Source organism: Manis pentadactyla, chromosome 9, assembly GCF_030020395.1.
Source record: "Manis pentadactyla isolate mManPen7 chromosome 9, mManPen7.hap1, whole genome shotgun sequence".
Lineage (NCBI taxonomy): Eukaryota > Metazoa > Chordata > Mammalia > Pholidota > Manidae > Manis > Manis pentadactyla.
The window spans coordinates 64,130,354-64,146,936 of record NC_080027.1 but is presented as its reverse complement, the minus strand read 5'-3'; positions in this window follow the sequence as shown (position 1 = coordinate 64,146,936).

Below are 16,583 nucleotides of genomic sequence, written 5' to 3'. Positions count from 1 at the left end.
GAGATATACTGCTCCGGTATTTTGGAGAAGACCCCTCCATTAGAATTTTTTTTCTCCCATGATGAGACTGAAATTATGGGTTGCAGGGAGGAAGAACACAGAAGTGCCATTGTCATCATGTTATCTCAAGGACAAGTATTACCAGCATGACATCACTATTAATGCTAATCTTGATCACCTGGCTGAGGGGTGTTTCTCAGTTTTCTCCATGATGAAGTTACTAATTTTACCCCTTTGTGTGCTTTCTTCTTTCAAAGAAAGCTACTACATTCATCTCACGTTAAAAGAGTATGAGATTTTGCTTCATTTCCTTGAGTGTTGAGTATCAATATAAATTATTTGGAATCTGTTTGCAAGAGAGACTTGTTTCTTCTCCATCGTTTTTGTACTCATTCAGTTACTTGTTTATATTAATATTGATTCATGGAAATGTATTTTCCATTGGGTTATAATCTAATATTATTTTATTTATATTATTGCTCAACTTGTTCCAGCTCTGACCACTGAAAATTCTTTCAAATAATTCTATGTCCTTTTGAAATATCCTCATTTTTTTAAATACTTCTTTACTTTATGACATTAAAAGATGCTCAGTCTCATCTTATGTATTTCTAGCCCTAGAACTGATCATTTCTCCAAGGAGCTCTGGTCTTTTTTATTGGAGAATGGTTTTAGGGCCAAGGATCTGGGTAGTAGGTTTGCTTCTTGCTATTACAGTATAGTTATTTCTAAGCACTCACAGCTGGCAGAACAAGGCAATATGCATGTTTATACTAAGTACTATAGATATGTAGACATATCTATAAATATTTTTACTTGTATCCATATGTATATGTTAAGCATGAATTCATGATGCTCTATCTCTTACCAATTATTGCATATTTTTTTAGCCTTTTTTCCTTGCTTATCTGTTACCTCTCATTCCAACAGTGAAAAACCTTTTATTATTAATTTTATTTAGTAGAGCTCAGTGCTAATATGTATGTTTCACTTTAGTCCTATAGATTGTATTCAATTCTAAAGTTGTTTATGACAACACAATTTTTCCTCTACCCTATTCAGTAAGATTGTTCTATACATTTGCAAATACAGTTAGATTGTTCTGTTTTCCATCCTGGTATTACCCAACCTCCTTAATTACTGTTATTTTTAAATCTATATATATTAAGTTTCACTGTGCTGTTAAGTTCTAGAAATATGTAGTGATATGTATCCACCATTACCATTTGGGGTGGTATGTTTCACTGCCTCCCCCAAAAACCCTGGTATTTCACCTACTCAACACTCACTACTCCGTCACCAAACCACTGATCTGTTTTTTAGTAACTGACGAAACTATGGGTTTGCCATTTTTACAGTGCCATATCCCTCTCTTTTGGGGATAGTTTCATCTTTGAATGGGGGAATTAGAGGCAAGAAATATGACCTACACAATAGTTGGAAGCTTAACAGCACCAATAAAGTACATTTTTTTAGACCCATCACATACATAACAGTGAGGCTCTGGGAAATAAAATGTGTGTAGTTAAAATAATACTACAAAGAAGACTAAATGAAAATTTCTTACCTAAAAGGTGTTAATATAGTTGCAATATACTCATGAAGAGTTTTATTATGCAGTAATAAGACTATTTGTTGTTATATCTACATAGACAATGGAATAATTTGAGAAGCTATTAAACAAATCCCAAAGGAAATTGTATGGCACAAGGCACATGTTACAAAAATGTAAAAGTTTCAAAAATACATGCATGCACTTAATTTATTCTTAAAAGGCAATGTTCATGGAAGGAATAGAGCGGAAAATAAATTGTATTTGGGAGGTATTGGAAGTTGAATCAAAGTGGAGATGCTCAGTCACCACACAAACCATTTATTGTCATATCCAGCAGTATTGTGAATATTGTTCTTGGCAGAAGACAACAGAAGAGTTGACCCTGTGAAAGTCTAGAGAAAGCTTAGGATGACAAATTTTGTCCCAAATAAGTGAGTTGTTTCAACCCCTCAAAATATTTTTGTCCTCTTTTTATACTGGCTTAGTGTTAGGGTCCAGGACTCCGGGGCTTCTCCAGAGAACAAACCACACAGGCACGGAGATGTAAATCCAAGCAAAGTCTTTATTCAGCCAGCTAGCTGGGGCCAACAGCACCTCCCCTGACACGCAGGTAGAGTCCGAGCTGTTGACCCCCAAGCAACTTTAGGTATAGATTATATAGGATTTCCACAGCCATTACACCAACGCCCATACATTACCACAACCAATGAAGTTAAAACACACCCCATGCTTTAACCAATAAAGTTGAAACGGGGATCCGCCCTTGCCTGACCTTTGCACGAGCATCCCTTAACGTCTTCTCACGAGTTTCATCCCCACGAGTTTCATCCCCCTTAGGGTATGGAAACTGGGTGGCTCTCGCTCTAGGGTGTTTCTTGCATTCCCTTACACTTAGCACACATTAATTAGTAAAATTTTGCTTGCTTGTTTATTGCTGTTTGTTGTTTTTGCATTTTTAACTTTGGTTCCTTTCACCATCCTTATGAGGGCAGAAAGGCATAATATGGAGGGTAGGAGAGGGCTGAATATAAGGTTAAACATCAGTAGAAAGTGTTCACCACATACTGAGAAAGCTACTAAGTATATTAACTACACTATCTATAAGGTTCTATTTTTAATTGCAATACCTGACACCCAATTAGAAAATATTTGTTACTTATTAGCAATATTCTATCAGATATTTACAAATACTACATATATATATACAAATATATCATCAGTACAAAATAAAGCCAGTTAGATTTTTTTAATTCTTGGGTATTATACTTGATTCAAACTAATGTTAATCATAGCTAAATTTAAAATTTTTAAAGGAGAATCAAATATGTTGATATTTAAGTTTAATTTCATCCATTTAATGGTTTCCTAAATTTCTCAAGATAAAGGTGAACTGAGTTCCTTCAGTGGATATAGAGAATACCAAATGATAAAAATTTTAAGTCTAAAGCTAAGGAACAACATACACTGCTATGAGCATTTTTTAAAAACTAAGGATTTGCTTTGGTGTTCATCGTAAAGTCAGTGTTTGATTCACTACAGCCAGTTAATGGCTTTCTAGTAGTTATTTCCTGAGTTGTATTTCTTGAAGAAAATGCAAAAATGGATAAATGCACTTTTAGTAATTAACACGCACACACACACACACACACATACACTAAATGGTTACATTCTTTACTGTATCACTTCCCACTCATTAGCCACACACCTTAAACTACTTAATGTTTCAGATTTTGCTTTAGCTTCTTTCCTAGAATGCAGAGGTCTTGATGGTGAATGCATGTCTCAGTGGATCCCATGACCAATATACATTTGTATCAAATGTATTCATGATAATAGCTCGGTATCTTTGTTTCTTACTCATTCAAGAACTTGCCTTACTCTTTAGTTCTAACTCTCTCTCTCTTCTGTTCATGAAATTTTATATATTGATCTTGTTAACAGTCTCCATAATGGTTCTTCCAGCTTGTAGCTTTGAAGTTTTCTTCTTTTTGTACTTACTCCTATGCTGTAGGGCAGGGACCTGAGACAAGCATCATAGTTAATTTTCCTGTTTGTAATGAAAAATGATGAAATATAAACAGTATAGTAAGAACAGGAATGATGCCATCTTAAAGCTAAGATTCCGTTTTAAAAGCCAGGAAGTTAGGAAGTAAGATTCCGAGCATATTCTTTAGCAAACAGACAATACAACTGAATCCCCTTTGGGGGCAGGGTGGGTGGTCTCGATTGGTATGTTCCCAGAGGGAAGCTGCTATCCTGGAGAGGAATTGACCAATTTCTTGTGTTAAGTTAATTTTGCAGAATTACCTGGAGGACTGATAATAGAAGAGACTTAATGTCTCTCAGCACAGATAAGCATTTTGAGACATCTGGCCCTTTGAAAATCCTTAAAAGAGGGAACCCCCAGCCTTTTAGCTCGCCTCCTCTCTGAGGATGCCCACACTTTTTCTCTCTTTAAGTGCATACCTTTAAAGTTTTCTCACTGCTCCACTTACTGCATTTTGTCTTTTTGCTCTTTCATTCTATTCCAAGTTCCCATTTTACTCCTGATAAGCAGGGCTGGGCTGCCGAGAGCTCAGATTTGGGCCTGCAAGTTCCCGTCACCTAGGTGACCAGGACGGAACTGCAGCTGCAGTAGCCTGCCTGAAAATCTCCCTTCTTTGGGAAGTTCTCAGAACATAATCTCCATTCCGTGCTCCATGGTTCCCCAAATCCTGGGGTGTCAGGGCTGGTCCCCACGCAGTGCAGATCCAAGGGGACGCAGGAAGTCAAGTGATCCTGGCTTTAAGAGATGGCGAGGGAATCTGCCCTATTCCAATAAAATGTTTAGCAAGCTTCCCCTCTGCACCTCTGCATTTTCCTGCTTTCTGCCTCCTACAAGGCTGCTGCCCTTCATTTCTGCTCTCGCTTTAATACATTCCTTCCTTACCTACACTCTTTGGACCTGCCCAAGAATTCTCTCTCATTCAGAGTCAAGAACCCTCATCCATCCGGGTTGAGGTTTCACCTGGTGTGCAGGAAGAGACCTCCCAGATGCAGCTGCCCAGCAACACTTACTTCACTGGGCAGTTATTGGATGTCATTGATGATTGATTGTGTAGTCAGACAAAGATTCAAATCTCGGCTCTGCTGTTCATCAGGTCTCTACTCCCAAAAAGTTCCATGATTTCTCTAAGCCTCAGTTTCTTTTTATATGAAGTCATTTAACCTATTAATAACATCCCAAAAAATGCTGTTGGGAGGATCACCAGTCACGGTTTATATTTTTAATACAGTTACTGTCAAGTACTAAGATATTAACTGCTGTTATTTTTAGGATCCCGTACAGCTCATAGATGACTGGCCCAGTTTTCCTCAGTGGGCCAGACCTTGTTGCTTAACAGTGAAACAGAGTAAGGAGGAGACTGAATCCTAAAATCCCTGCAATATGGCCTTACTTACTTACTTGAAATAACAGGAAATGAAATGTAGCCTAGCATGTTACCTCCACAGACAACAGTGAATTGTCAATTGAGGAAATTATGTCAATTTATGTGGAAACTGAGGATTTATGAGATGATATTAAACTTGTGGTGTAGTTATTTGCCCTGAATTATTTTGTAATATTCTGTTTCCCACTTTATTTCATAAGAATAGCTGTAGTGCTTCACCAGTATCTGAATAGAATTGCACCTGAGATAAAAATTGTTTTATGGTCAGAGCCTTATTTGACAAAGGTACACATGAGAATATAAAAATAGTAATAAAGATAAGGACAGGAGACAGAGACTTGATTTTGAATTACATGCAGAGGTTTTCCTGTTATGGTTGACAATAAGTACTTAAGTACTTTTGTGTGAAAATGTAGTACCACTTATTTTTTATGCATTCCAATTTCAATTGTATCTAGTAAAAATTAAAATGAACTGTATAACATTTTCTCATAAGAAATGTAGGAATAATTGTCAGACTTTTGTGAAACCAGCTTTGGCTTTCAAATCAATGATAACAGTTTTTAATATATTTTCTACTGCATAATGAGAACATGCCAATATTTTAGTACCAGGAAAGAAAATTGACTGAAATTGTTTTAAAAAGTGCTTTTGAGATACAAGTTTCCATGATAACCATAATGAAAGAAGTTCTCTTACAAAAACAGTGTTATTTGTGAGTGATTCTAAAGAGAAATAATGCATTCTGTGTTGATATGTCATCAAATTGGGAGGAGGTATTCAGCTGTTTTCAGTAGCAAAGAGGAGAGAGAATGTACAAAAACATCATTTAACGCTATTTCTTGATTTCCTATAAAATCTCACCTACCTCAGATTTCACCATACCTAAGTAAGTTCTCACCTACCTCAAGACTCTTTCTTTATTTTTTCCTTTTGCTTAATAATGAATACTTTTGTTAAATATTGTTAATACGGGCTTACAAAAAAGCAATTTGAACAAATGATATTTAAAAGTTAAAATTATATGTAAAACTTCAATCCAGATAAAAGCAAAAAAGTCACTTCTTCTTTCCAACTTTTTGTTTATTTGGATAAATATTTTGGATGATGATCCAAACACTGTTTAGAAAGAATCAAATTTTCTTTGAATAATTAATGCTGCAGGATTTCTGGAACTCTCCAATATTTTGTTTTCAATGTGTCATTTAATGAGTTGCTAAAAATTCATTGTATGAATATAAATTTTAATTTAATCTGAATTATTTTAAGTATGTTGTATCTTTGTAACACTATAATGTTCTTATGAATAGTTCTGCAAACATATCTTTGTGCACTTTACTTATTCCAATATGTTAGCGTTTACTATATTTGAAAAGCTAGTAATAGAGTATTCTGAAACTACATATAAAAGAATTAAATTTCCTAGTTCTTAATTAAGAATGTCACACTTCCTCCTTTTGTCTCAGTATCTACTATAATTTTCTCATTGACAAGAAGATTGAAAGACAATGACTTATAAGTGCATTCATGGCAAAAGAAGGAAGTTATGAGAGTTGAAAAACAATATGAAAAGTAGAGAAAAGCAGTGGCATTCTTTGTAGCCATTAAATGTATGATGTAAGTTAAGAATCTTTAATGACATGGAAATGTATTTTAGTTTATATTTAGATATAAATACTGTGTTCCTTTTAGTTTTAAAATATCTGTGTCTGATGAAAATTATATCAAATGTTCACATTTAAAATTAATTTGTTCTCTCTAAATACTTAAATACTGATATTATGAATACTTACGTGTATGTGTGTGTATGGTTTTCTTCTCTTAGCTAAGCTATCAGTAGTTTCAAAATATTCAAAAACTAAAATTTAGTTTGTGAATATATAAATAAATAAATAAATATATATATATATATATATATATAAAATATCTACATTGTTTAAGGGAAAAGTAAAACAATTCAAGAGTTAATGGATTTAAAAAATTCTCTTACATATCAAATGTGGTTACATGCAATCAATCTAATAGTTTTTATTCATCTTGCCAAATATTGAAAGGAGAAAAAAAAGTGGACAATAATGTCAAGGACTGTGGGTGTTATAGTTTCATATTAGTAGACCATTTGGAAAAGGCTAGGAAAAATAAAACTTCATTTATGACAGTAGCATCCAGTAGCACATTTGGCTAAGTACTAACTTAAAAGCATTTCCCTATAAAATGTGGCTCTTAGAGATAAATATCTGATAAGGGGTTAATATCCAAATTACATAAAGAACTCATATAACTCAATAGTGAAAAAACAGACAATCTGATTTAAAAAATGGGCAGAGAATCTGAATAGATATTTTTCCAAGGAAGATAAACAAATGGCCAACAGTAGCATGAAAAGCTGCTCAACATTACTGATTATGAGAAATACAAATCAAAACCAAAATGAGATAGTACCTCACACCTGATAGAATGGTTCTTATAAAAAAAAAAAACAAGAAATAAAACTGTTGCAGAGAATGTGGAGAAAGAGAACCCTTGTGCACTGTTAGTGGGAATATTAATGGTTACAGCTACTGTGAAAAACAGTATAAATACACACACATGTACACACACACACACAGTGGAATATTATTCAGCCATTAAGAAAAGAAGAAAATCATGCTGTTTGTGACAACATGGATGGACCTTGAGGTTATAATGCTACATGAAGCAAGTCAGACACAGGAAGACAAAGCCATGTGATCTCCGTTATATGTAGACTCTAAAACAAAACAAAACAAAGCAACAAAACAAAAAGAACCAAGCTCCTAGATAGAACATATTTGGTGGTTGCCATCCATAGGGGTCCGAGGGTGGGAGAAGTGGGTGTAGGGAAGCAAAAGGTACAAACTTCCAGTAATAAAATAAATAATAGGGATATAATGTACAGCATAGTGACTGTAGTGAATAACACTGTATTAAATATTTGAAAGTTACTAAGAGAGTATATCTTTGAAGTTCTCATGATAAAAAAAAAGTAACTAAATCCATGTTGATGGATATTAACTAGATTTATTTATTTTGGTCAATTTTCAATATATATAAATATCAAATCATGTACATGAAACTAATGTAATGTTAGATGTCAATTATATCTCAATAAAAATGTTTAGAGTAAGTTATTAGCATGTGAAAAAAATACTTCTCTTTTCCTATATTACACATGTTAATATTTTGCTAAAATACTGATAATGCATAGCATTTGTTATTCAAAAACTATCATTCTATCAACTTTACATTTGATTTGGTTCCCATTTATCATTAAAGAGGTGATTAATAGTTTACAGTGAAGTTTAAAAATACTTCCTCTGATGAAGTTGCATCCTCCTTTAAAGCCATCAGTAGTTTGCTATGGCTCCGGTCCTCCACTCTGGCCCCCTTTCCCCGTATAGATCTTCTTTCAGCAGCTAGAGTACAAAGGGCTTTTCCTGGTGGGAGGCTTTCCCGGGTGCTCCTCTCCCTCTTTCTCTTCTCTTTTTACCCAGTACATTTACATTCAGCTTCAAAGTTAAGCTAACACTGCCCTTTAAAGTAGGATTCCATGGCCATGACTTTTACACATATTTGGGCAAACCTCCGATTTTATTCTTTTGTTTCACTCTGTGTTTTTCATTTGCCGCATTTCTCATAATTGAAATGTTAACAAAATATGATTTTTTTCTTAATTCATGAAATCCATGAAAGGTAGGCATATTAAGCTCGCAGCTCTACCGCCACCACCTGACAAATTGAGCTACCCACAGTAATGATAAATATTTATTGAGAGAAGGTTAGAAGGGAAGCGGAAGGGGAACAAGTTTTAGAGCCTAGAAATCCATTCTTGTCTTTAAATCACAAAAACTAAAGAATCTTGCATTTCCTGGAGCGGAACATCTCTACATTTTCAAAGTAGTGAATAGCTAGTTTGAGTATTAGTAGGAAGAGATTGTTTACATCTTTTTTTGTTTGGCAACACAGAAAAATACATCAGTGGCTTTAGAGCTGTCAGACCTTAGTTAGCTCTATGTAGTGCTAGTTGTGTGACCTCAGGCAGATTTCCTAACCTTTCAGCGTTGAGCCAAGCAGCTTGAACAAGTGTACCAGCACATTCCTTTGAGTAAAATCCTAAAGGTCAAAGTCTAGAAATCTGAGGTGCTCAGCCATATATGACCCCAAACACACATAACTTTTATTCACATTGTTTTTCCCTTTAAATGATGTAGGAAGGAAACAGTGTTGTTATTTTTTAGGGTGGTGTAATTGTTATTGCCAATATTATTATTGTTATTACTTTAATTACTACTTTCTAATATCATTAATAATATTAGAAAACTTGCAAAGCAGAGTATGGCATTAAAATCTCCAGGAATAAATGTCAGTTAATTTAAAACAACAATTAATCATGTATTTGGGATCTGGTTGTTGATGGTCTTCAAATACTCTAGGATAAATTTTATATCTTGGGATTACATTTACAGGTAAACTGAGACATGTAATTCTAAACCATGATTAACTGTAATTTTGGAAGTGTATCTGTCATTAATTTTCCTCTCCACTCTCCCTCTCTTTTGCCTACTTTGTTATTGAACTATTTCAGGCACAGCTATCTCAAATGTTTACCACACTCAAGGTCCTAGATATATAGAGATAAAAAAGAACTCAGTTTTCTAGTTAAGAACTTCAGGCAGCTTAGACTACACAAGGAATTTTATATGCTTTGTGATATTATTTTAGATAAAGCAAAATATGTAAACATCACCTATTTCCCAAAATGAACAACAAGAAAGATTCCTATGAAGTTTATATGTCTGGAAAAATTCCAGGTACATCATAGATACCCAATCTATCAAATATATTATGGCAAATATATGCAATAAAATATTCATCATCAAAAATAAACTTGCTACTATGTTGTAATAATTGATGTTACCTTAAGCAAAAATATATGTATGCACATGCACACACACACATATGTGTCCTCTTATATCCTCTAGTAGGCATAGAATACATCAAAGTTATAATCACATGCGTATCACTTCTTCATGAAAAAATGTGTAACTGCTTCCTGATGGCAGAATTGCTGATAAGATTATAACCGATAAGAATAACTTCCGAGCTAGGGAACATACATACACAATTTTTTGAAGATTTTTTTCAAGACTCACAAATATTTTTTGCTTTTATAAATGGAAGATGAAGATGGTTATATATATATATAATATGATACCTTAAAGCCAGCACTGTGAAAAACCGCAACAAACTGCCATGACTTCACAAGCTGTTCTACCATTCAACCCACCTTCCTACAGTGATGATAAACGAGGTTCTAATTATCTTTGAAAACATTAAGATCTAATTGTCACTACTTTCAGGATGAATCAATAGTGTAAAACCTAGACTTTTATCGGCTTGATAAAAAAACTAATGTCAGCCCATAAAAATGCCTCTTTTGTTTCCTATGGTTTTGGGATGTCCTTTTGATGAAAGTTGGAATTATTTTGATCTGTTTTGTTTTAATTGTTCAAACTCTGTGTGGACTTTCTACAGTGGTTACTTTCTTATAGATGGCTATGCAACATCCTATTCACACACATAGGTTTGAAGCCAATAATATTTTTAACTGAAACACTGAGTTATGAAATAAGAATATTGATCTATAAGGATGTTATTCTAATTAATTCTTTGAACTTTTGGATTTATATAGGGATGTCAGAGATCCCTCAACAGTTAGAGGAGGTTGAACAGAGAGGATGATAGGTAGCTTATCACCTGACATGAAAGGACAAAGTTCTACTCTTCACCTATGTTCAAATGCTGGACTTTTTGCATGAAATTTCTTTGAACAATAAGAAAATATAATAGAAGAACTTAACCCTGCTTCAAACCCACAAAAACCCTCTTAACTCTGACTTTAAGATACAACAGTAAGGTTAATTTCTATTTGACATGGATGAAAATGGCTCTCTGATGAAAACCTACAGATACATATATTAAAATGAATGCCAGACTAAAGATGACCTATCTGTCTTAAAGGCATGACTTTTCCTTTGTTGCTCTAATGTTAAAAAATTATTGAGCACTACTTAGAGAGACAGCCTCCATACTATACTTTCCATTGTATGAAATATTAAGGATGTATAAGACAAAATTGTCCTGGTAGTCTAGCTGAGTGACAAACAAAAGTAAATTCAAGACCTACATTACTAGTTCTGGAAGATAAGTGGAAAATATTTGCACAAATAAGCCTTATTTATCTTTCTCTTAAAACAATTGTGTATGCATATAGGGCATGTTTTCTTCTTTTTCTGCTCTTTGCCTCTAACACACACACACAGGTACATGCACTCACATACATGTCCATGTATATGCATGCAGAGACATATCCATAGACAAACCTTTACTTACCCATTTGATCTCTCAGTAAGAAGCTAAATATATATCCAGTTTGATATTTTCTTACTAAGTTCCAAACCTGAGATAGTGATAATCTTAGCCATTTTGTAAGACTTAATGGAAGGATTTACAAGACTTGTTATTGTATTTGTATAGAGGTGAGTTCAGCACTTACTAAATTGAATAGTCAATCTGAATGCCATTAGTCATTTCTCTATTACCAATATACATGTATCTTGGAAACCACAATCAGAATTAAACCTTTCTTCACCACTGTTCTAAGCATTTAACTTGCATTTACTCATGCGATCTTCATAACAACCTTGACAAGAAAGTAATATTATTATCCTCACTGTACAAATGAAGAACCTAACTGAATTGTTCTTTCACATATAATTAGTAAGTGCCAAAACTGAGATTAAAACCAGGTACTCTAGAGTCTGCCCTTAATAACTAGGAATATATATGCCAGCAACTGTGCTGGAAGCTATCATATAATCCCACTCTACTATGTTCAATATTTTTCTATTGTCACCTGCATTTCATGGATGATGAATCAAACCTTCAAGTAAATTGTGCAGCCTCACATACCCAGGGATGAAGTAGCAGAAAACAGGTCATGAATGCAGTCCGTAAGACTCCAAGTGTGTACCCTAAGGCATGTCGCTTGGCATTAGGTTTCCTACACTAATGAAAAGTTCTTTTAATTTCTTTAGTATCACAGCAGAAGAGGCATTTGACAACAGATCACAATATCATTCTCCAGGGCTTGATGTATAAAAAGGAGCCTAGAAGAGTGAGGGGTGGACTCATTTATGTAGTTTGCAAATCCCTCACAGCACAGCAGTGTTAGCATTTCCAAAATCCCAAGAGCAGTTTTAGCTTCTCTCTACTTGCATACAGCATCACTCACATAGATCCAATTGGAAACCATCCCTGTCTAGGAGATGATGTTCGAGGACTCAGGAAGGTAACGAATTCCAGATGAGTTTAGTCTCATAAATGTATTCTATTCAGAATTTTAAGGTGTTTATATTTTAACATACTAAACTTACACTGAACTAATTTTTAAATTTAGCCTGATCACCTCTTGGTGTCACAATTATTATTATTATTTTTTGCTACCTGCTGTTTGAAAGCACATTTTATTACATCACTTCTTAGCTGTCCTAGTTCTCACTCTCTTGTGGAGCAAGTGTGCTTCCTTGCACTAGCTTTTGAGAATTTGGAAACAAAGTAGGGTGTGGACATATGCTTGCAAAAGTGAGAAATGGAGAAATCTGAATTTTAGAATTAGAGTGTTTGGTATGGGGTGAGGGTCATATGGCGATGTTCAGTGTTTTGTCTTGAAGGTAAATTTTCTAAATACATTATTTTACTGAGAAAATATAGGTCATTAACATTTCAGTTTTTTATTTGATTGGTTGATTTTTACATCAAAAGTTACAAGATGTTTATTCTTCCCTATCAAAGTGCGTCTCTTTGAAAAAGACAGCACATATTTTGTCATTGTCCATCTGTTCTACCTGAGTTCATGACTACATTCCTTGCCACTTCTTATGGATCGTAATGTTAATTATTGCCTGTCTCTCTTGCATAAGATTCTATATCTTCTTCCTCTGCTTTCTTTCTCTCTAAAAATATGTTCACACCATTTAACTTAAAGAAACAGCCTTCCTTGATCTGTCTACCTGTCTCCTAACTACCAAATTTCTTCTTTTTTAATTAAGTTACCATTGATATACACTCTTATAAAGGTTTTGAATGAAAAACATGTGGTTACTACATTCACCCATATTATCAATTTCCCCCAACACCCCATTGCAGTCACTTTCCATCAGCATAGTAAGATGCCACAGAGTCACTACTTGTCTTCTTTGTGCTTCATTGTCTTCCCCATGGGTGCCAATCATAATACCCTTTAATCCCCTTCTCCCTCCCTTCCCACCCACCCTCCTCCACACCTCTCCTTTGGTAACTGCTAGTCCCTTCTTGGAGTCAGTGAGTCTGCTACTGTTTTGTTCCTTCAGTTTTTGCTTTGTTGTTATACTCCACAGATGAGGGAAATCATTTGGTACTTCTCTTTCTCTGTCTGGCTTATTTCCCTGAGCGTAAAACCCTCTAGCTCCATCCATGTTGTTGCAAATGGTAGGATTTGTTTTCTTCTTATGGCTGAATAATATTCCATTGTGTTTATGGACCACATCTTCTTTATCCATTCATCTACTGATGGACACTTAGGTTGCTTCCATCTCTTGTTATTATAAATAGTGCTGCAATAAACATAGAGGAGCATATGTCTTTTTGAATCTGTGATCTTATTTTCTTCAGTTAAATTCCTAGGAGTGGAATTGTTGTGTCAGATGGCACTTCTAATATTAGTTTTTTGAGGAACCTCCATACTGCTTTCCACAGTGGTTGAACTAATTTACATTCCCACAAGCAGTGGAGGAGGGTTCCCCTTTCTCCACATCATTGCCAGCATTTGTTCTTCCTTGTCTTTTGGATGTTGGCCAACCTTGTGGTGTGAGGTGATATCTCATTGTGATTTTAATTTGCATTTCCCCGATGATTAGTGATGTGGAGCATCTTTTCATGTGCCTGTTGGCCATCTGAATTTCTTCTTTGGAGAAGTGTCTGTTCAGATCCTCTGCCCATTTTTAAATCGTGTTATTTGCTCTTTGTTTTGATGCATGTGAGCTCTTTATATACTTTTTAAATATTTTCTGGCATCGCTACCAAATTTCTTAGAAATTTTTTTTTACTGCCTCTACCTTCTCACAAATTCCTGCCAACATTATCACATTTGTATTGTTCAGTGCATCTCCTTGGCTTCTTGTAGCTACCATTGGAACCCTATTGAACACCCAGAATATGGCAATCTTCTTTTCACCTTCCCCTTCTCCAGCTTCTTGCCCTCTGATCCTTTCCTCTAATTAACCGCTTGAAGTATCTTTCTAAAATTTAATCTTGTCACTGTTTCCCATGCATGAAGTCTTTTATTTGCCTCTTAGAGGCTTCCTGGTGCTGCTTAAATAATAGGTTGATAGATAAGCCCTGGAGATAAAAAATAAATCGCATGAAATATTCGTTACACATGCTATCAAGAAATAAAATTTTATAGTTGACATTTTATGCTTAGTGATTCTTATGGGAGAAAAAGAAACAGAAGAAAAGTGGGTCAAAGCAAAATATGCCCTGAGACTTGGTAAGATCAAGGCTTGGCTCATTATCAATGAGATCATGTGGGGGAATTTTTCTAACTTGTGGCTAGGTAATTGGTAAACAAAAATAAATTTCAAACACCTTTACAATTCTTGGTAGCTGCTATTTTAGGAATACCAAGGCAGCCATCACTGCTGGGAGGGATGCCCTAACCATTGCAATGCCAATATATTAAAATGAATTGGAACCAGATAGATATTATTATATGACAGTCACAGGAGTTCCATAGTGATATTTACTCTGAATATGTATTACTTGTTGGAATTATATATAATATGATTTCCACCAAGAAATTACTGTTTTCCTCTATATATATGTTTTATTTGTGGAGGATATGTTAATTTTATCTTCAGATTGCCACAAGTGTCTTTGAAAAGAGTTCAGAGCTATATTCTAGGGAAACTAGTCTTTAAGAAATGTTTTTATTTGATATTTATCAAGGTAGATGGAAGAGTAAACATTTATTAGTATATGGTTTCAAACTCTTTTTGGACACTAAGCAATGTAGCAGCAGTAAAAGGCTGTAAAGTTAATTTTAGTCAAAGTATTAATATTTACTAGTTCTATGATATACCTTACTATTTATACATTTAAAACTAAAAAATAACATGCACATATTCATGTGCACATACTGACCTGAGAAATAAAAAAATTTAGGATTAAAAATATGTTTACTACTTCTAAAATGTTTTGTCTACTAAAATGTAGGTGTATAAGATATCAAGGCCTTCCAAAAATAAATAAATCCTTAGATTTATGTAATACCTTGCAGAAGTTCTTTATACCTATACATTCACTGTCATCCTCAAAATTATTCTGGTCGTATCTTGGGTAATAAGTATTTAAGTATTTATGTTTACAGAAACAGTATGTAGAGCATGTAGCTATATATATGAAACATCCTAGAAGGAATGAAATGATTAACTAATAGCAAACAATTGGTCAGAAGAGTTATTAAATACTGACAACTAGGTGAGGGATTATCTGATCTAGAAGCAGGTAACTTGTGAGAATAAACAGCCTTAGTTTTGGAGTCTCCTTTAATTCCCAGGTTAAGGATCTCCCTTGTTCACATCCTTGGCATAAATTAAAATACTTAGGGGCTTTTAAAATCTCATTTCCCATAATGCATTTCCGTCCAATTAAATCAACATCTCTGGAGATGGGATTGGCGGCGTAAGAATATTTACAGTTCTATGGTGGTTAATAGGCATGGCAGAGACTAAGAATTACTGATCTATTACGACTCCAGGTGTGTATACTGAGCATTCTTGGAAAACTCTTTCTAACAGATTTTTGGCAAAGGAGAGAGAAATGCAAAAATCTCCTTGCTCTAAACATTCAGCTGCCAAGCCTTATGTAATTTGCATTCAGATGTCGTCAAGCTCCTGGGTAGGGTTTGATGACCTAACATAACTTTAGTGATCTCAACAATTTGAAAAATTGACAAAAAACCCTTGTCCAATTACACTCATGACCTTCAAATTTTAAAGTTTAATGAAGTCTAAACTGGTGAGTTACATGGAAATAAAGAAAATGGCCTGGGATTGAGGTGTAAGGTGGAATTCTGTATCCTAATAACATCAGGTCAATCTTTTTTATCTGCATTTCCTGTCTGAATTGTTTTTCTTTCCTATCTTTTATTTCTGATGTATTTTATAGTATCTGCTATTATAATCCCCAAGGTTAAATGTTCTTTGAGGATTCTACTATACGTTTAAGAAAATCACAGTCATAATTAATTTTTTAGGTATATTCTCACATGAACAATGAAATAAGATGAGAGCTTAACTTGGGCATGGGGATGATATCATCCTATCCAAGAACCTTCTTAATGGCTTCTCATAGTTTTGCCCAAGCTCCCAGATATCCTACATCCATCACTTTCTTTCTTGGTGCCAGTTTGACCACAGTCAAACTGATTTTCAGTGAGAACAAGAAACTTGGTGCCATTTAAACATACTCCAGTTTTA